Consider the following 16,921-nt stretch of genomic DNA (forward strand, 5'->3'; position numbering starts at 1 on the left):
TGAACACCCAGGACTGATTTCCTTTAGGATGGACTGGTTGGATCTCCTTGCAGTCCAAGGGACTCTCAAGAGTCTTCTCCAATGCCACAGTTCAAAAGCATCAATTCTTCGGTGCTCAGCTCTTTATAGTCCAACTCTCACATCCATACATGACCGCTGGAAAAACCATAGCCTTGACTAGACAGACCTTTGTTGGCAAAGTAATGTCTCTGCTTTTTAATCTGCTGTCTAGGTTGGTCATAACTTTCCTTCCAAGGAGTAAGAATCTTCTAATTTCATGGCTGCAATCACCATCTGCAGTGATTTTGGAGCCCCCCAAAATAAAGTCTGCCAGTTTCCACTGTTTCCCCATCTATTTCCCATGAAGTGATGGGACTGGATGCCATGATCTTAGTTTTCTGAATGTTGAGCTTTAAGCCAACCTTTTCACTCTCCTCTCTCACTTTCATCAAGAGGCTTTTTAGTTTCTCTTCACTTTCTGCCATAAGGGTGGTGTCATCTGCATATCTGAGGTTATTGATATTTCTCCCGGCAATCTTGATTCCAGCTTGTGCTTCATCCAGCCCAGCGTTTCTCATGATGGTGTCCATTGCCTTCTGCAGGGGACGTTGTCAAATCCAGCTTCTCCGGTGCCCTGCCTGAAGCCCCTGGCAGGTTTGGTACTTGCTTTGCCCTTCGGCTCCGACTGCCACACTTCTCTCCCCTTTCTTTACTCACGTGTGTCAAAGGTATTCCCTGAGTTTTCACTCTTGCTCCCTTTGCCTTCTCTTCCTCCAGATCATTGCTTTTCCGTTTCCCCATCTTGCAGGTCTCAGCTCAGGTGCTGCTTGTTCCAATGGCCCTCTCTGCGTCCCCCGTTTCAGGGACCCCCCACAGTGTCACGTTGCCCTGACACTGAGTTTCACCCCCACAGCCCCTCCTGCTGTCTGAAGTTATCCTGTGCAGACTGACAGTGACACAGAAGCGGAGCCCTGGCCTCCCATTTCCCTGCTGTGTCTGCAGTGGGGAGAAGTGCCTGGCATACAGTGGGGGATAATAACTATTTGTTGACCCATCAAAAGAATGCTGATCTGTTTGTCGTGAACAGGGAGGTGTCTGGTGTCCTAGAACTGTGTGCAGGGGGCTCTGGCTGTGTGTGCTGCTGGAGGGGCAGTCCCTCGGTGGGGCTGGTGTGGCACTGCCCTGGGCCTGGAGGGAGTGCTCGGCTATGCTCATGCCAGGCAGTGCCTAGAGATCAGCTTCTTAGGGGAGCCTCTTCCCTCCTGAGTGGTTTGCTTCTAGCAATATTGAGTTTCCATTTTTATGACAGCATCTGAAGCCTCTCATTAGATGCAGAAGGAAAATTTGATGCAGGTCCAGATTTTTCTTTCGAAAAAGAGAAAGCTCTGTCCTTGATTAGAACCTCACAGCTCTGCATGAGCTCTAAGTGCTTTTGACAGTCAGGAAGACCCTAAAGTTGTAGAGACCTTGTTTATATTCAAGGAGTTTCAGTTACCAAGCATCATGGCTGTATTTCAGATGTAAGTGGAGGTATAAGTATTTTAAAAAGAAGTAAAACTTGCCCTGTCTTCCACAGAAAAGGAGCATTCTTTTTTTCTTGGTATGTGTTCACTGCTTCTGTGACTACACAGTCACTCCTGGCTTTATAGTTGAAAAATCATTCGGAAATAGTTTTAAGATTGTTCAACTCTTCCTCACTGACAGTTACCAGACCCTTTATTTGAATGTTCATCACTGGGGACTTGAATAATGTCACAGGTAACTGTTAGATGAATTGTTCAGGGGAAACTTCATCTCCTAATGCTGGACTGGAATATTCATAAGGTACATTTGCCATGACCCAGCATTCCAGGAGCCGGACCGTAAACCCTGACCTCTGAATAGGGGAGAAAAGGGGCAGACCATGGCCTCCCTGCTTAATGAGAGCAGTACAGGTTTAGAGAACAGGCCAGCCTCCAATCACTGGACACCCTCATGCCAAGAAAAGGTTAAAATGTCATATATTTCCATAGGAATGCCAAACTTTTTCCTTGATGCAGGCATTCAGGAAATTAAACCACAAGAAAGGCCAAGTCGAATTTCTTAATCCACCCCAAACAATGAAATGTGAAGTGTGGGTTTATAGTTGGAAAGTGACTGGGTAAAAATAGCACCAACTGACTCAACACATCAGCCTCCTCAGGCTCCCAGAGCCTCTGATGTGTGTGGACTCTGCTCACAGACACCGTGTGGTTGGCACTGGCCTTCCTTTGGAAAGCCGGGGCAGCCCAAGAACTCAGTGCCTCTTTCTTCATCTGCTGCCTGTGTTCCCTGCTCTCTCCATACTCAGTTCCAGAAGTTTCCAGTCCAGGCTCACCAGTGTCCTTTGGTGGACATGACTCGGAGGGAGGCCCCCTGGCTGCCTTTGGTGTTGGGTTTAGATGGTCTCTGTGTCTGGGGCTGTGGCATCCTATTGCCTTCAGCCATCACTGTCCACCGCAGGTTTACACAGTTGCTCACCTGACGGGGTGGGGAGAATTGCTCTGCCTTGGGCCATATCTCCCTTGCCTGAGCTTTCCTGTTTGTGCTCTCCCATCCTCGTGTATCTTATAGCTGATCTTTTGGGGATTCCTCTAGGCCTGGAGCTCTAAGAATGCAATTTGGCCTCTGAGAGGCTCATCCCAATAGACCTGAGGGTTTTTCTAAGCTGCTCATATTCCCAAAGCACCTGCCATTTGCCTGGAACTTCCAAGATGTCCTCGGCAAGAGGAGATGGGGAAAATATAGCATATATGCAATTAGATAAATAACAGGAATGGCTTCCCAGGTGGCTCAGCCATAAAGAATCCACCTGCCAGTGCAGGAGACGAGGGTTTGATCCCTTGGTCAAGAAAATCCCCCGGAGAAGGAAATGGCAACCTATTTCAGTATTCTTGCCTGGGAAATCCCATGGACAGAGCAGCCTGGTGGGCTACAATCCATAGGGTTGCAAAAGAGTTGAATATGACCTGGCAACTAACAAGTAATAGGAAAAAGAAACCAGATGAGAGTAACTCCTAGCTTATTGTCTGCTTTTTCTTTTTTAAAAACATGTATTTGGAAACCCAGAAAACCATCTTATGGTGAAGTAGGAGAAAGGTAGAAGTTTCTAGAAGGACTTGTCTTAGGAAAAAGAGTATAAAAATGAGTAACTCTGGCTACTTTAAGAAGACTCTTAAAGAGCCTGGTATGTGTGCTGAGTTGCTTCAGTCGTGTCCAGCTCTTTTGAGATCCTGTGGATTGTAGCCCACCACGTTCCTCTGTCCATGGGATTCTCCAGGCAAGAACACTAGAGTGAGTTGCCATGCCCACCTCCAGGAGATCTTCCTGACCCAGGGATCGGACTAATGTCTCTTATCTGCATTGGCAGGCAGGTTCTTTATCACTAGTACCTGGGAAGCTTGAGGTCATGCAAAATGCCTTAAATCTGATTGACTTTGCCAGAAAATGGGTATTTTCTGTGAGGTAGTTAATTAGTCCCTTTAGAAATATTTTTATTTTAAAAGCAATACATGTCCATTTTGAAAAGATGGAGAAGTATTTCAAAAATACACATTTTCTTCTAGTTACATATGTGTGTATGCACACACATATAAATGTATAATATAAATACGTATTTGGCATACTTATTATGTATTATTATATGTTTTAATATATTTATTTTGTCATTACAAATATATATATGGGAGGATATTTAGAGTATCATAAAGAAAATTTAAAATACTTTGTAATTCACTATGGGGTGAGGGAACGTGATTGCTTGTCCCCAAAGATGACCTCCTAAGGAGCCACCCCTCCCAGCCTTCACACCTGCGAGCACTCCCCTCTCCTGGAATCTGGGCAGGCTCAGCGGCTTGTTTCTGGTGGACAGGACACAGTGGAAGTGATGCAGCCTGACTTCTGGGGCTCGGTCACCAGGAGCTCTGTGCAGTTTCAGCCTTCTTTCTTGGGACACTGGTTTCGGCAAACTCCCTTTTGGAGTCCAGCTGCCCTGCTGGGAGAAGCCAGAATCCCAGAGGGAGCCCACATGAAAGTGCTCTGGTTGACAGCCCATGCTGAGCTCTTTGCTGACAGCCAGCATTGACTGCTAGGAATGTGTGATGTGGCCATCCAGCCCAGCCGAGTCTTCAGAAGACTCAGCCTCAGCTGCAGTTTCCTGGTGTCCACACAGATGACTCCAGGTGAGCACTGCCCAGCTGAGCCTAGATAACCAACAGAACCATGGGGGAGGATCATACACTGTTTTCAACCACTAAGTTTTGGGGTGGTTGGTCATGTAGCTATAGATAACTAGCATAGCCGGTTTCAAAGCAAACAGTGTTAAAGGGAGCATGATGTGGCCAAAGAACTCATATTCTAGGGCCTGGAAGGCCTGATGTCCTGCTTTGTCACTCTCTAAGGTCAACTTTTGACCTTAGGCAAGTTGTTTCCATTTGTTAAATGGAAATTGGGAGATAAAAGTATTCCGATGTCTGTGTACTAAGGAAGTGTTAGTTTCTATATGGTTGTATTGAATAGTCATGGAGAATGGTGATAAAGGAACATTGGAAACAGCAGTGGCAGCAGCAGAAAATATATAATTAAAATGCTTCTATAGTTACATTTTTTGCAGCTGTGAATAATGTCATTCGTTTCTGAACCTCTCCACACTTAACATAGTACTGGGTGCACAGAAGGGGCTTTATGACTTGCTAGGCATGGCTGAGGCCAACACAGTGAGGAGGGTCTTCTATGCCCAGTGTTATCTGTGCTATTCTGAGGACAAGCAGCCGGGCTATGAGTGAGGGGAAAAGGCCACTTGTGTACAGAATTCCAAGGAGGTATGTCGGGGAGGGTTTGAAAGAGTAGCTGCTCCAATGTTCTTGTCTTTACTGTCTGGGAAAACTGAAGTCCAGAGGGCAAGTGGCTCGTCCAAGGCTGGACACAGTGGCAGAGTCAGGCCAGTGAGCCAGGGCTCTAACTCAGGACACTGTCTACTCACACTTACCTAGAATTACTCAGTCCACATTTCGTTCAATAAGGCAGAGCATGCTGCATTTTAAAAAACAGGGGATCAAAATGAACATCACCAGTAATGTGACAAATTGTGCCTCCTGGTATGATGGAGTGAGAAGAAACCAGTATTACTTCTGTGCTATTCCTAACAAAGATGAATAACTTGAATCTAATCAGAAGGAAACATCAGTAAACCCAAATTTAGGGAGATTTTACTAAATAATTGGCCTGTGCTCCTCAAATTGTCATAGGTCCTGGAGGCCAAGGAAAGACTGAGAAACTATTTTATATTGAAGAGATGTGACAACCAAATGCTATTCTGGGCCAGAAATTTTGTTTTTGGTTTTGGACAATTGACAAGTTTTGAATGGGACTGTAGATTAAAAGGTAGTGATGTATTAATTTCCTGGGTTTAATGGTTGTACTGTTATGATGAGAGTGTCCTTGCTTTATAGGAAGTACCTACTGAAATATTTAGAGGTTAAATCTTTTTTTTTTCTTTTTTGGCTTTCATCTGCAATGATGTCAATTTGGCATTATATTTTATGTCTTTAATTTAAAATTAAAACAAGTAATTTTATTAAAAACCAAAAACTAAATTGATTAAATTTAATTAAAATGAAAGAAATGAATCAGTGCTTAAGTACAATTTGGCAGATATTTTCAGTTGTTGGATCTGTGATGGGAACAAGTTACGAAAAGGATTTCAAATGAAAATTGGAGACTGGACTCCCAGCTTGGGGACCAGTCTTTTGACTTCTCTACATTTTTGGGTAATTCTTAGATTCATAGTAGGAGGGGGTCCACTTAACCTTGGTACCAAACAGGGGTGAAAGCATTGAAACATAGATTGTACCTTGTGTGGGAGAAAGCTACAAAATGAGGACCATAAACCCTACTTGTAAGGATTAAACTAGGTAAAGATATGTGAAAATGACCTAGTCCAGTTCCTAGTTCCCAGGCATATGAGAACCTCACTATTTTATAGATGATGGTAGATAGTTTATCTTTTTTTAAATTGAAGTATGGTTGATTTACAATGTTATGTTTCTGATAAATAGCAAAATGATTCAGTTTTATATATTTATGTATATATGTATGCATATACATTTTTCTTTTTCATATTATTTTCCATTATAATGGAATATTAAATACATACCTGTTAATCTCAAATATCTAATTTATCCCTCTCTCCCTCCCTCCCTTCCCCTTTGGTAACACAGGTTGGGAAATATGTTGTGGGCCGTAGAACTTCCACAACAGTGAAAACTTCTTTGGTATACTTTTTCTCCAGTTTGTGGGTTGTCTGGGACACACGCCACACCTCCCAGGTCTGCTGCACCCAGAGCCCCTGCCCTTGCGGCAGGCCACTGCTGACCTTCACCTCCGCAGGAGGCAAACACGCAAAGGCAGGTCTGTCTTGTTCTCTGTGGGGTCCCTGGGTCCTGGTGCACACTAAGTTTTGTTTGAGCCCTCCGAGCGTCTCTGGTGGGTATGGGGATTGATTCTAAACCTGATTTCACCCCTCCTACCATCTTGTTGGGGCTTATCCTTTGCCCTTGGACATGGAGTATCTTTTTTTGGTGGGATCCAACATTCTCTCCTGTTGATGGTTGTTCAGTGGTTAGTTGTAATTTTGGAGTTCTCACAGGAGAAAATGAGTGCACATCCTTCTACTCCGCCATCTTGTATGCCCTCTTGGAGGGTACAAACAAAGCCTTGTGCGTGCCAGGACCCAGGAGAAAGGAGCGGTGACCCCACCAGAGACTGAACCAGACTTGCCTATGAGTGGTGGGAGTCTCCGGCGGGGGCATGGGTTGACAGTGGCCTGCTGTGGGATTAGGGGCACTGAACACAACGGTCCTGGCAGAAGTCCTTTGAAGGAGGTTGCCATTACTGCCATTACCTCTGGTTATTGAGGGCTAACTACCTGTCAGGCTGTTAGTAACTGAAAACAGCCAACTCTTCTGGTGCTTACTGTACTGATCATAGTGCTTAGAGTTCTGGTCTAAGTGTTTTACATAGATTATATCATTTAATCCCCAAAGCCAACCCTTGAGGTTATTATGCTCATTTTATAGAGAAATGGTTGTCTGAGGAGGCCTCAACAAATAGCTGAGAAAAGAAGAGAAACTAAAGGCAAAAGAGAAAAGGAAAGATACACCCATCTGAATGCAGAGTTCCAAAGAACAGCAAGGAGAGATAAGAAAGCCTTCCTAAGTGACTGATGAAAAGAAATAGAGGAAAATAATAGAATGGGAAAAACTAGAGATCTCAAGAACATTAGGGATACCAAGGGAATGTTTCATGCAAAGATGGGCATAATAAAGGACAGAAATGGATGGACCTAACAGAAGCAAAAGATATTAAGAAAAGGTGGCAAGAATACACAGAGGAACTATACAAAAAAGATCTTAATGACCCAGATAACCACGATGGTCTGCTCACTCACCTAGAGCCAGACATCCTGGAGTGTGAAGTCAAGTGGGCCTTAGGAAGCATCACTACGAACAAAGCTAGTGGAGGTGATGGAATTCCAGAAGAGCTATTTCAAATCCTAAAAAATGATGCTGTGAAAGTGCTGCACTCATTATGCCAGCAAATTTGGAAAACTCAGCAGTGGCCACAGGACTGGAAAAGGTCAGTTTTCATTCCAATCCCAAAGAAAGCCAATGCCAAAGAATATTCAAACTACTACACGATTGCACTCATCTCACATGCTAGCAAAGTAATGCTCAAAATTCCCCAAGCTAGGCTTCAGTAGTATGTGAACTGAGAACTTCCAGATGTTTAAGCTGGTTTTAGAAAAGACAGAGGAGCCAGAGATCAAATTGCCAACATCTGTTGGATCATTAAAAAAAAGCAAGAGAATTCCAGAAAAATATCTGCTTCATTGACTTTTCTAAAGCCTTTGACTGGGTGGATCACAGCAAACTGTGGAAAATTCTTAGAGATGGGAATACCAGATGACCTTCCCTGCCTTCTGTGAAACCTGTGTGCAAGTCAAGAAGCAACTGTTAGAACCGGACATGGAACAACCGACTGTTTCTAAATTGGGAAAGGAGTACATCAAGGTTGTATATTTTCATCTTGCTTATTTAACTTATATGCAGAGTACATCATGCAAAATACCAGACTGGATGAAGCACAAGCTGGAGTCAAGATTGCAGGGAGAAATATCAATAACCTCAGATATGCAGATGACACCACCCTTATGGCAGAAAGAGAAGAGGAACTAAAGAGCCTCTTGATGAAAGTGAAAGAAGTGAGTGAAAAAGCTGGTTTAAAACTTTCAACATTCAGAAAACTACAGTCATGGCATCCAGCCCCATAACTTCATGGCAAATAGATTGGGAAACAATGGAAACAGTGACAGACTTTATTTTCTTGGACTCCAAAATCACTGCAGATGGTGACTGCAGCCATGAAATTAAAAGACACTTGCTTCTTGGAAGAAAAGCTATGGCAAACCTAGACAGTGTATTATAAAGCAGAGACATTACTTTGCCAACAAAGGTCTGTCTACTGAAAGGTATGGTTTTTCCAGTAGTTATGTATGGATGTAAGAGTTGGACCATAAGGAAAGCTGAGCACTGAAGAACTGAGGCTTTTTTTTTTTTAAAGTTTTTAAAACTTTTATTTTATATACAAAGAGCTAGTATTATTTCTGTCTAAGGTTGATGTGCTGGATGATCCATTTAAGGAAGTCAGTTAGTCCAACTTAATGAAGCCGATGTCCTTCGCATACTGGCGGAAACACTGGCGGCACTATTGAGGCCGTATTTCCGGTTCAGACCGTGCTGGTTTGAGCAGACCCGGCAAGAGCGAGCACCCTGGCCGAATTTTCTCAGATGGCTCCAGTGGAGCTGCTGGTGACCCATCTTGCTTTCTTGGCTGCAACGAGGTAAAAGGCAGAACTGATGCTTTTGAACTGTGGTTTTGGAGAAGACTCTTGAGAGTCCCTTGGACTGCAAGGAGATCCAACCAGTCCATCCTAAAGGAGATCAGTCCTGAATATTCATTGAAAGGACTGATGCTGAAGCTCCAATATTTTGGCCGCCTGATGCGAAGAACTGACTCATTGGAAAAGACCGTGATGCTGGGAAAGATTGAAGGCAAGAGGAGAAGGGGACAACAGAGAATGAGATGGTTAAATGGCATCACCGATTTGATGGACATGAGTTTGAGCAAGCTCTGGGAGTTGGTGATGGACTGGGAAGCCTGGGGTGCTGCAGTCCATGGAGTCCCAAAGAGTCAGACATGACTGAGCAACTGAACTGAACCGAAACAGGTGTGTACTCAGGAATGTGACTGCTGGATCTTATGACAACTCTATCTCAGTTTTGTTTTGTTTTGTTTTGTTTTCCTATCTCAGTTTTTTAAGGAACCTCTGTACTGTTCTCCATAGCAGCTGTACCAATTTACATTCCCACCAACAGTATAGGAATGTAAATTTTTGTTTTGCTTGTCCCTACATCCTCTCCAGCATTTGTTATTTGTAGACTTTTTGATGATGGCCATTCTGACTGGTTTGAGGTAGGACCTCATTGGGTTTTGATTTGCATTTCTCTAATAATTAACAATGTTGAGCGTCTTTTCAAATGCTTTTTGGCCATCTCTATGTCTTTTTTGGAGAAATGTCTGTTTAGGTCTTCTGCCCATTTTTTGATTGGGTTGTGTGGTTTTTTGTTATTGAGTTGTATGAGCTGTTTGTATATTTTGGAAATTAAACCCTTGTTGGTTGCATCATTTGCAAATATTTTCTCCCAGTCTGTATGTTGTCTATTCATCTTGTTTATGGTTTCTATTTTTTTTCTTATGTATCATAAAAACCAAAATCATGCAACATATTTTCAGGAGTCCTGGCTCAGGGGGCAGGAAACTTGGAGAGCCATTTGATCATTGGCAAGCCAGTTTACAAACCATCACAGGTGTTCCTCCTGAAAAGAGTAAAACCTTTTAATCTTTTAGAAAGGAAAACAGGTTTTTTTTTTCCCTCTTGTTTCAAAAGGTAAGAAGGTGGATAGATCTTCACCTGCCTCAGAGAGGTATTTCTGGATTCATAAAGTGGAGAAACTGATTTTTTTTTTCCCTTGCAGGTTGCCATGATGTAGATTTCTGGGCACAAGGGATGTTGTGTGGGGCCTTTCTTTCCTTGACTCCTGCATGGTTCCAGGGAGAAGTCAGGCGTGTGCCTGAGAAGTTGGCTCTTCTCTTCCTGATCCACTTACCCTCCTGGTGTAAGCATTTTGGTGGTGCCCATCAGTCTCCTTCAGGTCCTCCTGCTGTATCAGCTAGAGGAGGAGGGTGAAGGAGACCTGTGGCCTTGAGTCTGAGAGTGGTGGTGGACTATAAGACCCCATTTGAGAAGGATGAGTCTGCTGGGTGAAAGGGACTCAGACAGTTCAGCCCCAGAAAAGACTGATGAATCTATTGTTCACACCAGAAAGAAGAGCTGTCAAAATACAGAAGCCTTCTTATTAGTGAAGTGAAAGAAGTGCCCAAGGTGCTGGAATCTTGAAAGCTAAACTGCTTGTGGTTGCTTAGGTGTTGCTCAGAGACCCGTAGGTCAGCACTGTGCTCGGGCACACAGCCAGGCGGCGTGCAGAAAATGTGCCCGCGAGTCAGAGTGGAACATGGAGCCGCCGGAAACCGTATTCAGAGATGTCAACTTCCCGCTCACAGAACTCCCGTGGGTGTTACAGAGACAGTTTTGGGGTGTGCTGTAGCTCACTGGGGTCTGGCCATGTCTGACTTGGCTCACCTCACTAGTGACCATTCCAGGTTTAGGGGAGATATACTGGGGCAAGGAGCCAGGCATGGGGGAAGTGTGAGGCAGGAGATAGACAGGAGTCCTGCATGACTGACCTGGACTGGCAGATACAGATCTCGGTGGTAGGCCAGCTTGGAACAGCTGTCCAAAGAGGACTGCTTTCTACCGCTGCCATCCCCAAGGGTCTGTGAGAAAAAGCCTACTCGCAAAGAGCAGAGACCAGGCATGATCACAGAGTTGGTGGGCAAAGTCAGAATGTGGTACTGCCCCCAGCAGGAAGGAGAGCTTACAGGTTTGGAGACAAGAAACAAGGTCTGTAGCAGATACCAGAGCACGATAAGCTGTAGGGAGGCCAGCAGGGGCCAGAGACCTCCATACGATAACAATGAAAGAAGGGGGGAGGGTTGGGTGGATAGTCTGCTATTCTGCTTTCCAAATCTAAAATTCAATTTCCCCTGCATATTGAACTTCATAAAGAAGTGCGTGAGCTATAATTTCATATTGGCAAGAGAAGTGAGAAGAAAATTGAGGCCGGATGTTTTATTTGTTGTCTTCTATATATGTCCCTAAAGTTTTTCAGCTGAGTTGGAAATAAATTCTGTCCTATCCTAAAGGATATGATTTATACCAAGTCACTGAAGGTGCTCAGGCTGGAGACTCATGTTGCACTGTTGCTGAAGCAAAAACCGTGTCTTTTCATAATGCTCTGTTTTGTCCACAAAATAGGAGCTGATAGTTGTAGAAAATGTTATGGCTGAGCTGTAGCTAAGACTCCATGCTTAATTTTGAGAGGGGTGAATAGGGCTAGAAGAAAGAATTTGCTGTATAGTTAATACATAAAACTGACTTTGGTCATTAATTTCAACCTCTTGGCCCCAAAGCCTTTCACCAGAGCTGCTAACAGGTCGTATAAATCACTCTCATGAGCTCTATGTCCTTTCCCTTCCCCTCTTCCCTCAGGGGAGGGGGCTGGCACTGATGGAAGCATCGCTTGGCCCCAGGGACTTCTGAGTCAGCAGACCTGAGCACCGCTGCATCCTGGCTTCCAGGGACGGAAGGCCGGGAACGTGGGGCTGAAGGGCAAGCATGGGGCTTCAGAACTTCCTTTCAACTTATTTTGTGGCATGAAACCTCTTTTTTCTGAAACTTCTCCATTGGCCCTCACTCAGTGAAGGGGAACCCCAAGAGTTTTCAAGTTCCTTGAGGATGGGGTGGGGGTGGTTTGAGGGAGGTGGCTGTGGGAAGCGGGAAACCCCTTCTTGGCCCATGGGAAACCTTATGTCTGCCAAGATGCTCTGGAGCTGTTTGGTATTTTCACTCTTGATGTGGTGGCATGTCTTGTTTTTAAAGATAACAGAATTTGAAAAAGGGCTTCAGAGATGTCTGAAGGCTTTTCTCAGAAACCTGTGTGAGGCAAATCTGTGCTTGCTTTCAACTCTGAAGCTTCCTTGCTAGATCATCCTAGTCAAATTGCCAAAGTTCTCTGAGCCTCAGCATCCTCACTTGAAGATGGGAGGTCCTGATACCCGCCAGGCAGAGAAGAGTGGAGGTTCTGAGCTGAGGCAGTGGTTGTAAAGCCCCAGCATGGGTCTGGCACAGGCCTCCCGAGGGAGGGAGGGAGTGTTTGGCTGACCAGGCTGGAGGAGCCCCAGCAATCTGAGCCCTTGGCCCCTTGGCATGTTCCACTGTGTTCCTTTGTGCCAGCTATGCCCATAGTGAGCCAGCTGTCCTGCAGCTGGGCCCTGCCTGGCAAAGCGGATGGAGAAGGAGCTCTGCAGGGTGGGTAAAAACCCTGCTGGGAGGGGACCCAAGTTCCCTGTTGGATATGAGAACCACTCCAGCCTGTTCCACCCTCGGGCCCCCTCAGGGACACAGCTGGGTCTGTGCAACATGACGGCAGGCCCTCCATCAAGCATGGCCTGACACCCTCTAGCCAAAGAAGCTGGGTTGGTGTGGCTGGTGTGGCACTTGCAGACTCGCTCCTCCCCTCCCCGGTCAGGAGCCTCTTACCGTTGGAGGAAGTGTCCACCCCTTTCAGCTGCCCTTTGACCCCTGCAGGTCAGAGGTGCTGCTGAGCAGCAGTTAACAAGCTCCAGAGGATGATAAAGCAGGTGGCAAATTGCTGCAATCTTGCCAAGCAGACAGTGAGAAAGGGCCCTCTTCCAGAGCAGCTGCTTCCAGGTCCCCAGCTCATGACGCCCTGCGTAGCTTGGGCTTGTCATAATTTCCCTTCCTCCCCGAGCCCCCTCCCAGTTAGTGGAAAGCTTGGGCTGATGTTCTGAGGTGAAAGCCCTCTGATGGGTTATAAATCTGTATCTCTGGGAAAGCCCTGATGCTCTTTCAGAGCTTTCAGAAAAGGAGAGAATGCACTTGCTTGGTTCATCTGCCCGGGAGAAGGCCTGTCTGCTGCCCAGGATGGGGGCCAGTGCTTACATAACTAAGCACATCTTATCTCTTCAGCATTTCCTGACCTATGTTATTTTGTATGTGTTAAGATGTGTCTATTGTTTCTGGGGATAGAAGAAGGGAGGGGGAGGAAAGAGGGTTTTTTTTTTTAAATCCTTTTGTTTGTTTGGGATATCCTTAATTACTCACTGGGTCGTAATTCCATCCATGGTCAGATGACATGCCTTGTGGCCGGCTTAATTGGAGGCTGATGCTGATCTGTCCCAAGCCAGTTTCCAGTGGGGAATGTTGACTTGGGAACCTCCCAGCTGGTTGTAAGGCCGTGGACGTTGCCTTCTGCAGGCACTTGTGCTGAGGAATTGACCCTACTGTCCAGCCAGGCTGGCGCTCAGGGCCTCCGACACAGAAGCAGGGGTGGACCTCCTGAACCCCAAGAACAACAATCAGATCCTCCTCAGTGCCAGCCAGGGCCAGGGTGGTGCAGTAATGGGGGTTTGAAGGTCTTGAAAGCACATTTTGAGCCAGCACTTGGGATCTTGTCTTTCTTTTTCCAGCTTGTTAGAACCGAGTGGTACCACTCTGTTAGCCTGTAACTGGATCATGAGAGGGTGAGGCGAGCAGACCTGTCCCCTTGTGAAGATGGCACCCCACTGTTTACTTTATCCTCTGGACTTGAGGCTCAAAAGGAAGTGTCTTAGACCAGAAAGCCACCCAGGTTCTGAGTGTCTTCCCCCAGCTTGAGTTGACATAGTCAGTGGATCCTGTCTTGTGATCACATGTTCATCAGTCCTGTGTGACCTGTGTACCACCTTCTGTTCCTTGTAGGTAGCAGTTCTTCCATTTCCTGGAATGGCCCAGGCCAGCTCGCTGGGGCCGTTATCCTCATGGACACTAGCGTTTAAAGCTCCAGCTGCTGAGCCATTGTTTACGGAGAGGCCTGGGCCACCAGCCTCAGGGAGCTGAACTCTTCTGAGGAGGACGAGCAGCCACAAGCGTGTTCCTAGAACACAAGGTGCTCACACTGGCCCCTTCGTAACACACGAGCCAGGCCTCCTTATACCTGAGAACATGACCTAGGCACACACTGACACTTCAGTTTTTGTGATTTAAACAGATATTAAGTCTGAGGGGCTGGTTGGAATGCCCCTCACCTAATTGGATGTCGCAGCAAACACGTTCCCAGGCATGCACAGGTTTGATTGGAACAGAGGATGCTAGGCATGGAGCAGACAGTGTTGGACTGCTGGTTACTGTGTCTCTCACACCAGGCACTGAGTTTAGTCGGCTCCTGGATGCTGAGTCAGGTTCCCACCCACTTTGAATTTAACACAGCTCAAGGTGTGTTTTTAGAGGAATGTAAAGATTTGTTTGCAAGGAACGTAAAGAATCTGCCTGTAATGCAGGAGACCCAGGTTCAAACCCTGGGTGGGGAAGATCCCCTGGAGAAGGAAAGGGCAACCCACTCCAGTATTCTTGCCTGGGAAATCCCATGGACAGAGGAGTCTGGCGAGCTACAGTCCATGGGGTCTCAAGAGTCAGATGTGACTTAGCAACTAAAAAGATTTGTTTAAATCCCTGCCTGATGTTAATGTGAGAATACAGAGTGCCATTTTCCCATTCCCACAAGTTGACTACAAACTGTGGGTGTCATAGAAATCTCTTTTCTTTCTTTGGCTACTACTTATTTATCTTCAGGTCTATATTTTCATGGGATAATATGCTAATCCTTCATGAGCTAATCGTGTGGGGCGTCTGGCGAGTCTTGTATATAACCTTCTGGCCCATTACACAGTGACTTCTGCTCCCTAGGATTTCATGGCTTGTGCTGGGAGTGGGGGGAGGAGGGCTAGTTAACATGAGTGCATCAGTTAGGGAGTCAGAAGACCTGAGTTCTGAGATCAGCTTTGCCACTTAGCTGGACTGTGTGATCCCTGACAGGTCCTCCTTCTTCTTTGGTCCTCAGTTTCTCCATCTGTACAATGGCCTCAGTTATTATTGGGTTTTCTTTTCAAATCTGTTATCCTCGATTATTCTGTCCTTTACCTTTTTGCTGTCTTCTCATGGAATTCTGACATGGTGGACATTCAACCAGCCTTAGATGCTAGCCATTCTTTTGGGTTTTGTAGATGACTAGTCCTTCTTTTGGAGAAGGCAATGGCACCCCACTCCAGTACTCTTGCCTGGAAAATCCCATGGACGGAGGAGCCTGGTGGGCTGCAGTCCATGGGGTTGCAAAGAGTCAGACACGACTGAGTGACTTCACTTTGACTTTTCACTTTCATGCATTGGAGAAGGAAATGGCAACCCACTCCAGTGTTCTTGCCTGGAGAATCCCAGGGCCTGGGGAGCCTGGTGGGCTGCCGTCTGTGGGGTCGCACAGAGTTGGACACGACTGAAGCGACTTAGCAGCAGCAGCAGCAGCAGCAGCAGTCCTTCTTTGGGGCTTCCCTGATAACTCAGTGGTAAAAAATCCACCTGCCAATTCAGGAGACATGGGTTCTATCCCTGGATCAGGAAGATCCCCTGGAAGAGGAAATGGCAATCCACTCCAGTATTCTTGCCTGGGAAATCCCATGCCAGAGGAGCCTGATGGGCTATAGTTCATGGGGTCATAAAGAGTCGGACATGACTTAGCGACCGAACAACAGTCTTCCTTTTGCTCAGGCATCCTCCCCCATGCTTTATAGATTTCATCTTCTCTTTGCTTTGGGGGCAATTATCTCATTCATTTATACCTTAAATTTCAGTGGTCCTGCTGCAGTCATTGCAGCTATCCTCCTACCAGCATCTTCTCTCGGCCATCACTGGTTGCCACTTCCACGTATCACCCTAGTTTCATCCTCAGCACAACTTTCAACATTATGTGTAAAACCTTCTGGATGTAATTCCCATAGAGAGATGACTATATCAAATACCAGAGAAACAGGGCCCTTTAAAAAAAATCAAATCTCATCCTAATGAGTTCCAGCATTCCTGGTAAGCATCTTCCTCTCTTCAGCAGCGACATTTACAACTTGGCATCTGACTTCACAATTGCATAAAAGGACAACTGCCTGGACAGTGCCTACACGATAGAGCGGGCTGTGTTCAGGGAGCGGTCGGTCTCCTTGAATAGAAGGGCGTGTCCTCCTGCCTCGATCTGCAAGGTGACAACCAGGTCAGCCTTTCACATTGGTGTGAAGGGGTCACTTCACGCTGGCACTGCTGTCTCTTTCCTTCCTAATCAGGTGGAAGCCTTTACCTCATGTGGTGAAGGCTCTCTTTAAAGAAGTGTTCCCAATTTTAAGCAAACCCTTCCTGAAAAGTGCTTTACCAAGGAGGAGTTACAAAATATATCAAAGCATCTCACATTCACGTATCTTATGGCTGTGTGTGATCTTTCCAAGTTCACTCCCAGTCATTCCCTGAAGGACTGGGAAGGTGCTTAGATTTATTGATGGGTGTATTAAAACAAGGCCAGGGCTCTGGCCAAGTGCAGGAACTGGGTCTGCTCAAGAGATATCTCCTGTCCTTGAGCTCTGCCCTCTGCCCAGGGCCTGTCTGGACAGGCCAGGGAAGGAGGTGTTCCGGCTGCTTCAGGCAGATTAAGTAGGATTTATATGATCTTGAAAAACCAGAGAACACACACAGCACCTGGTAGGCTTTCAAGGAAGAATGACTGACAGACCGAATGGCCCTTCTATCAGGAATTTCTTTACAGTGAACTACCTTTCTGTAGAGGACCTCCAC

The 16,921-nt window shown here is 45.9% G+C and overlaps 1 protein-coding gene and 1 pseudogene across 10 annotated transcripts in view; one reads left to right on the forward strand and one right to left on the reverse strand.

The window, feature by feature from the left end:
* The window catches only part of XXYLT1 (xyloside xylosyltransferase 1), a 179,093-nt gene that overhangs the window by 81,537 nt on the left and 80,635 nt on the right, over positions 1–16,921 (forward strand). The window lies entirely within an intron of this gene.
* Positions 8,619–8,903, reverse strand: LOC129643698 (40S ribosomal protein S29-like; annotated as a pseudogene).

The sequence above is a fragment of the Bubalus kerabau genome, chromosome 2, assembly GCF_029407905.1.
Source record: "Bubalus kerabau isolate K-KA32 ecotype Philippines breed swamp buffalo chromosome 2, PCC_UOA_SB_1v2, whole genome shotgun sequence".
Taxonomy (NCBI): Eukaryota; Metazoa; Chordata; class Mammalia; order Artiodactyla; family Bovidae; genus Bubalus; species Bubalus kerabau.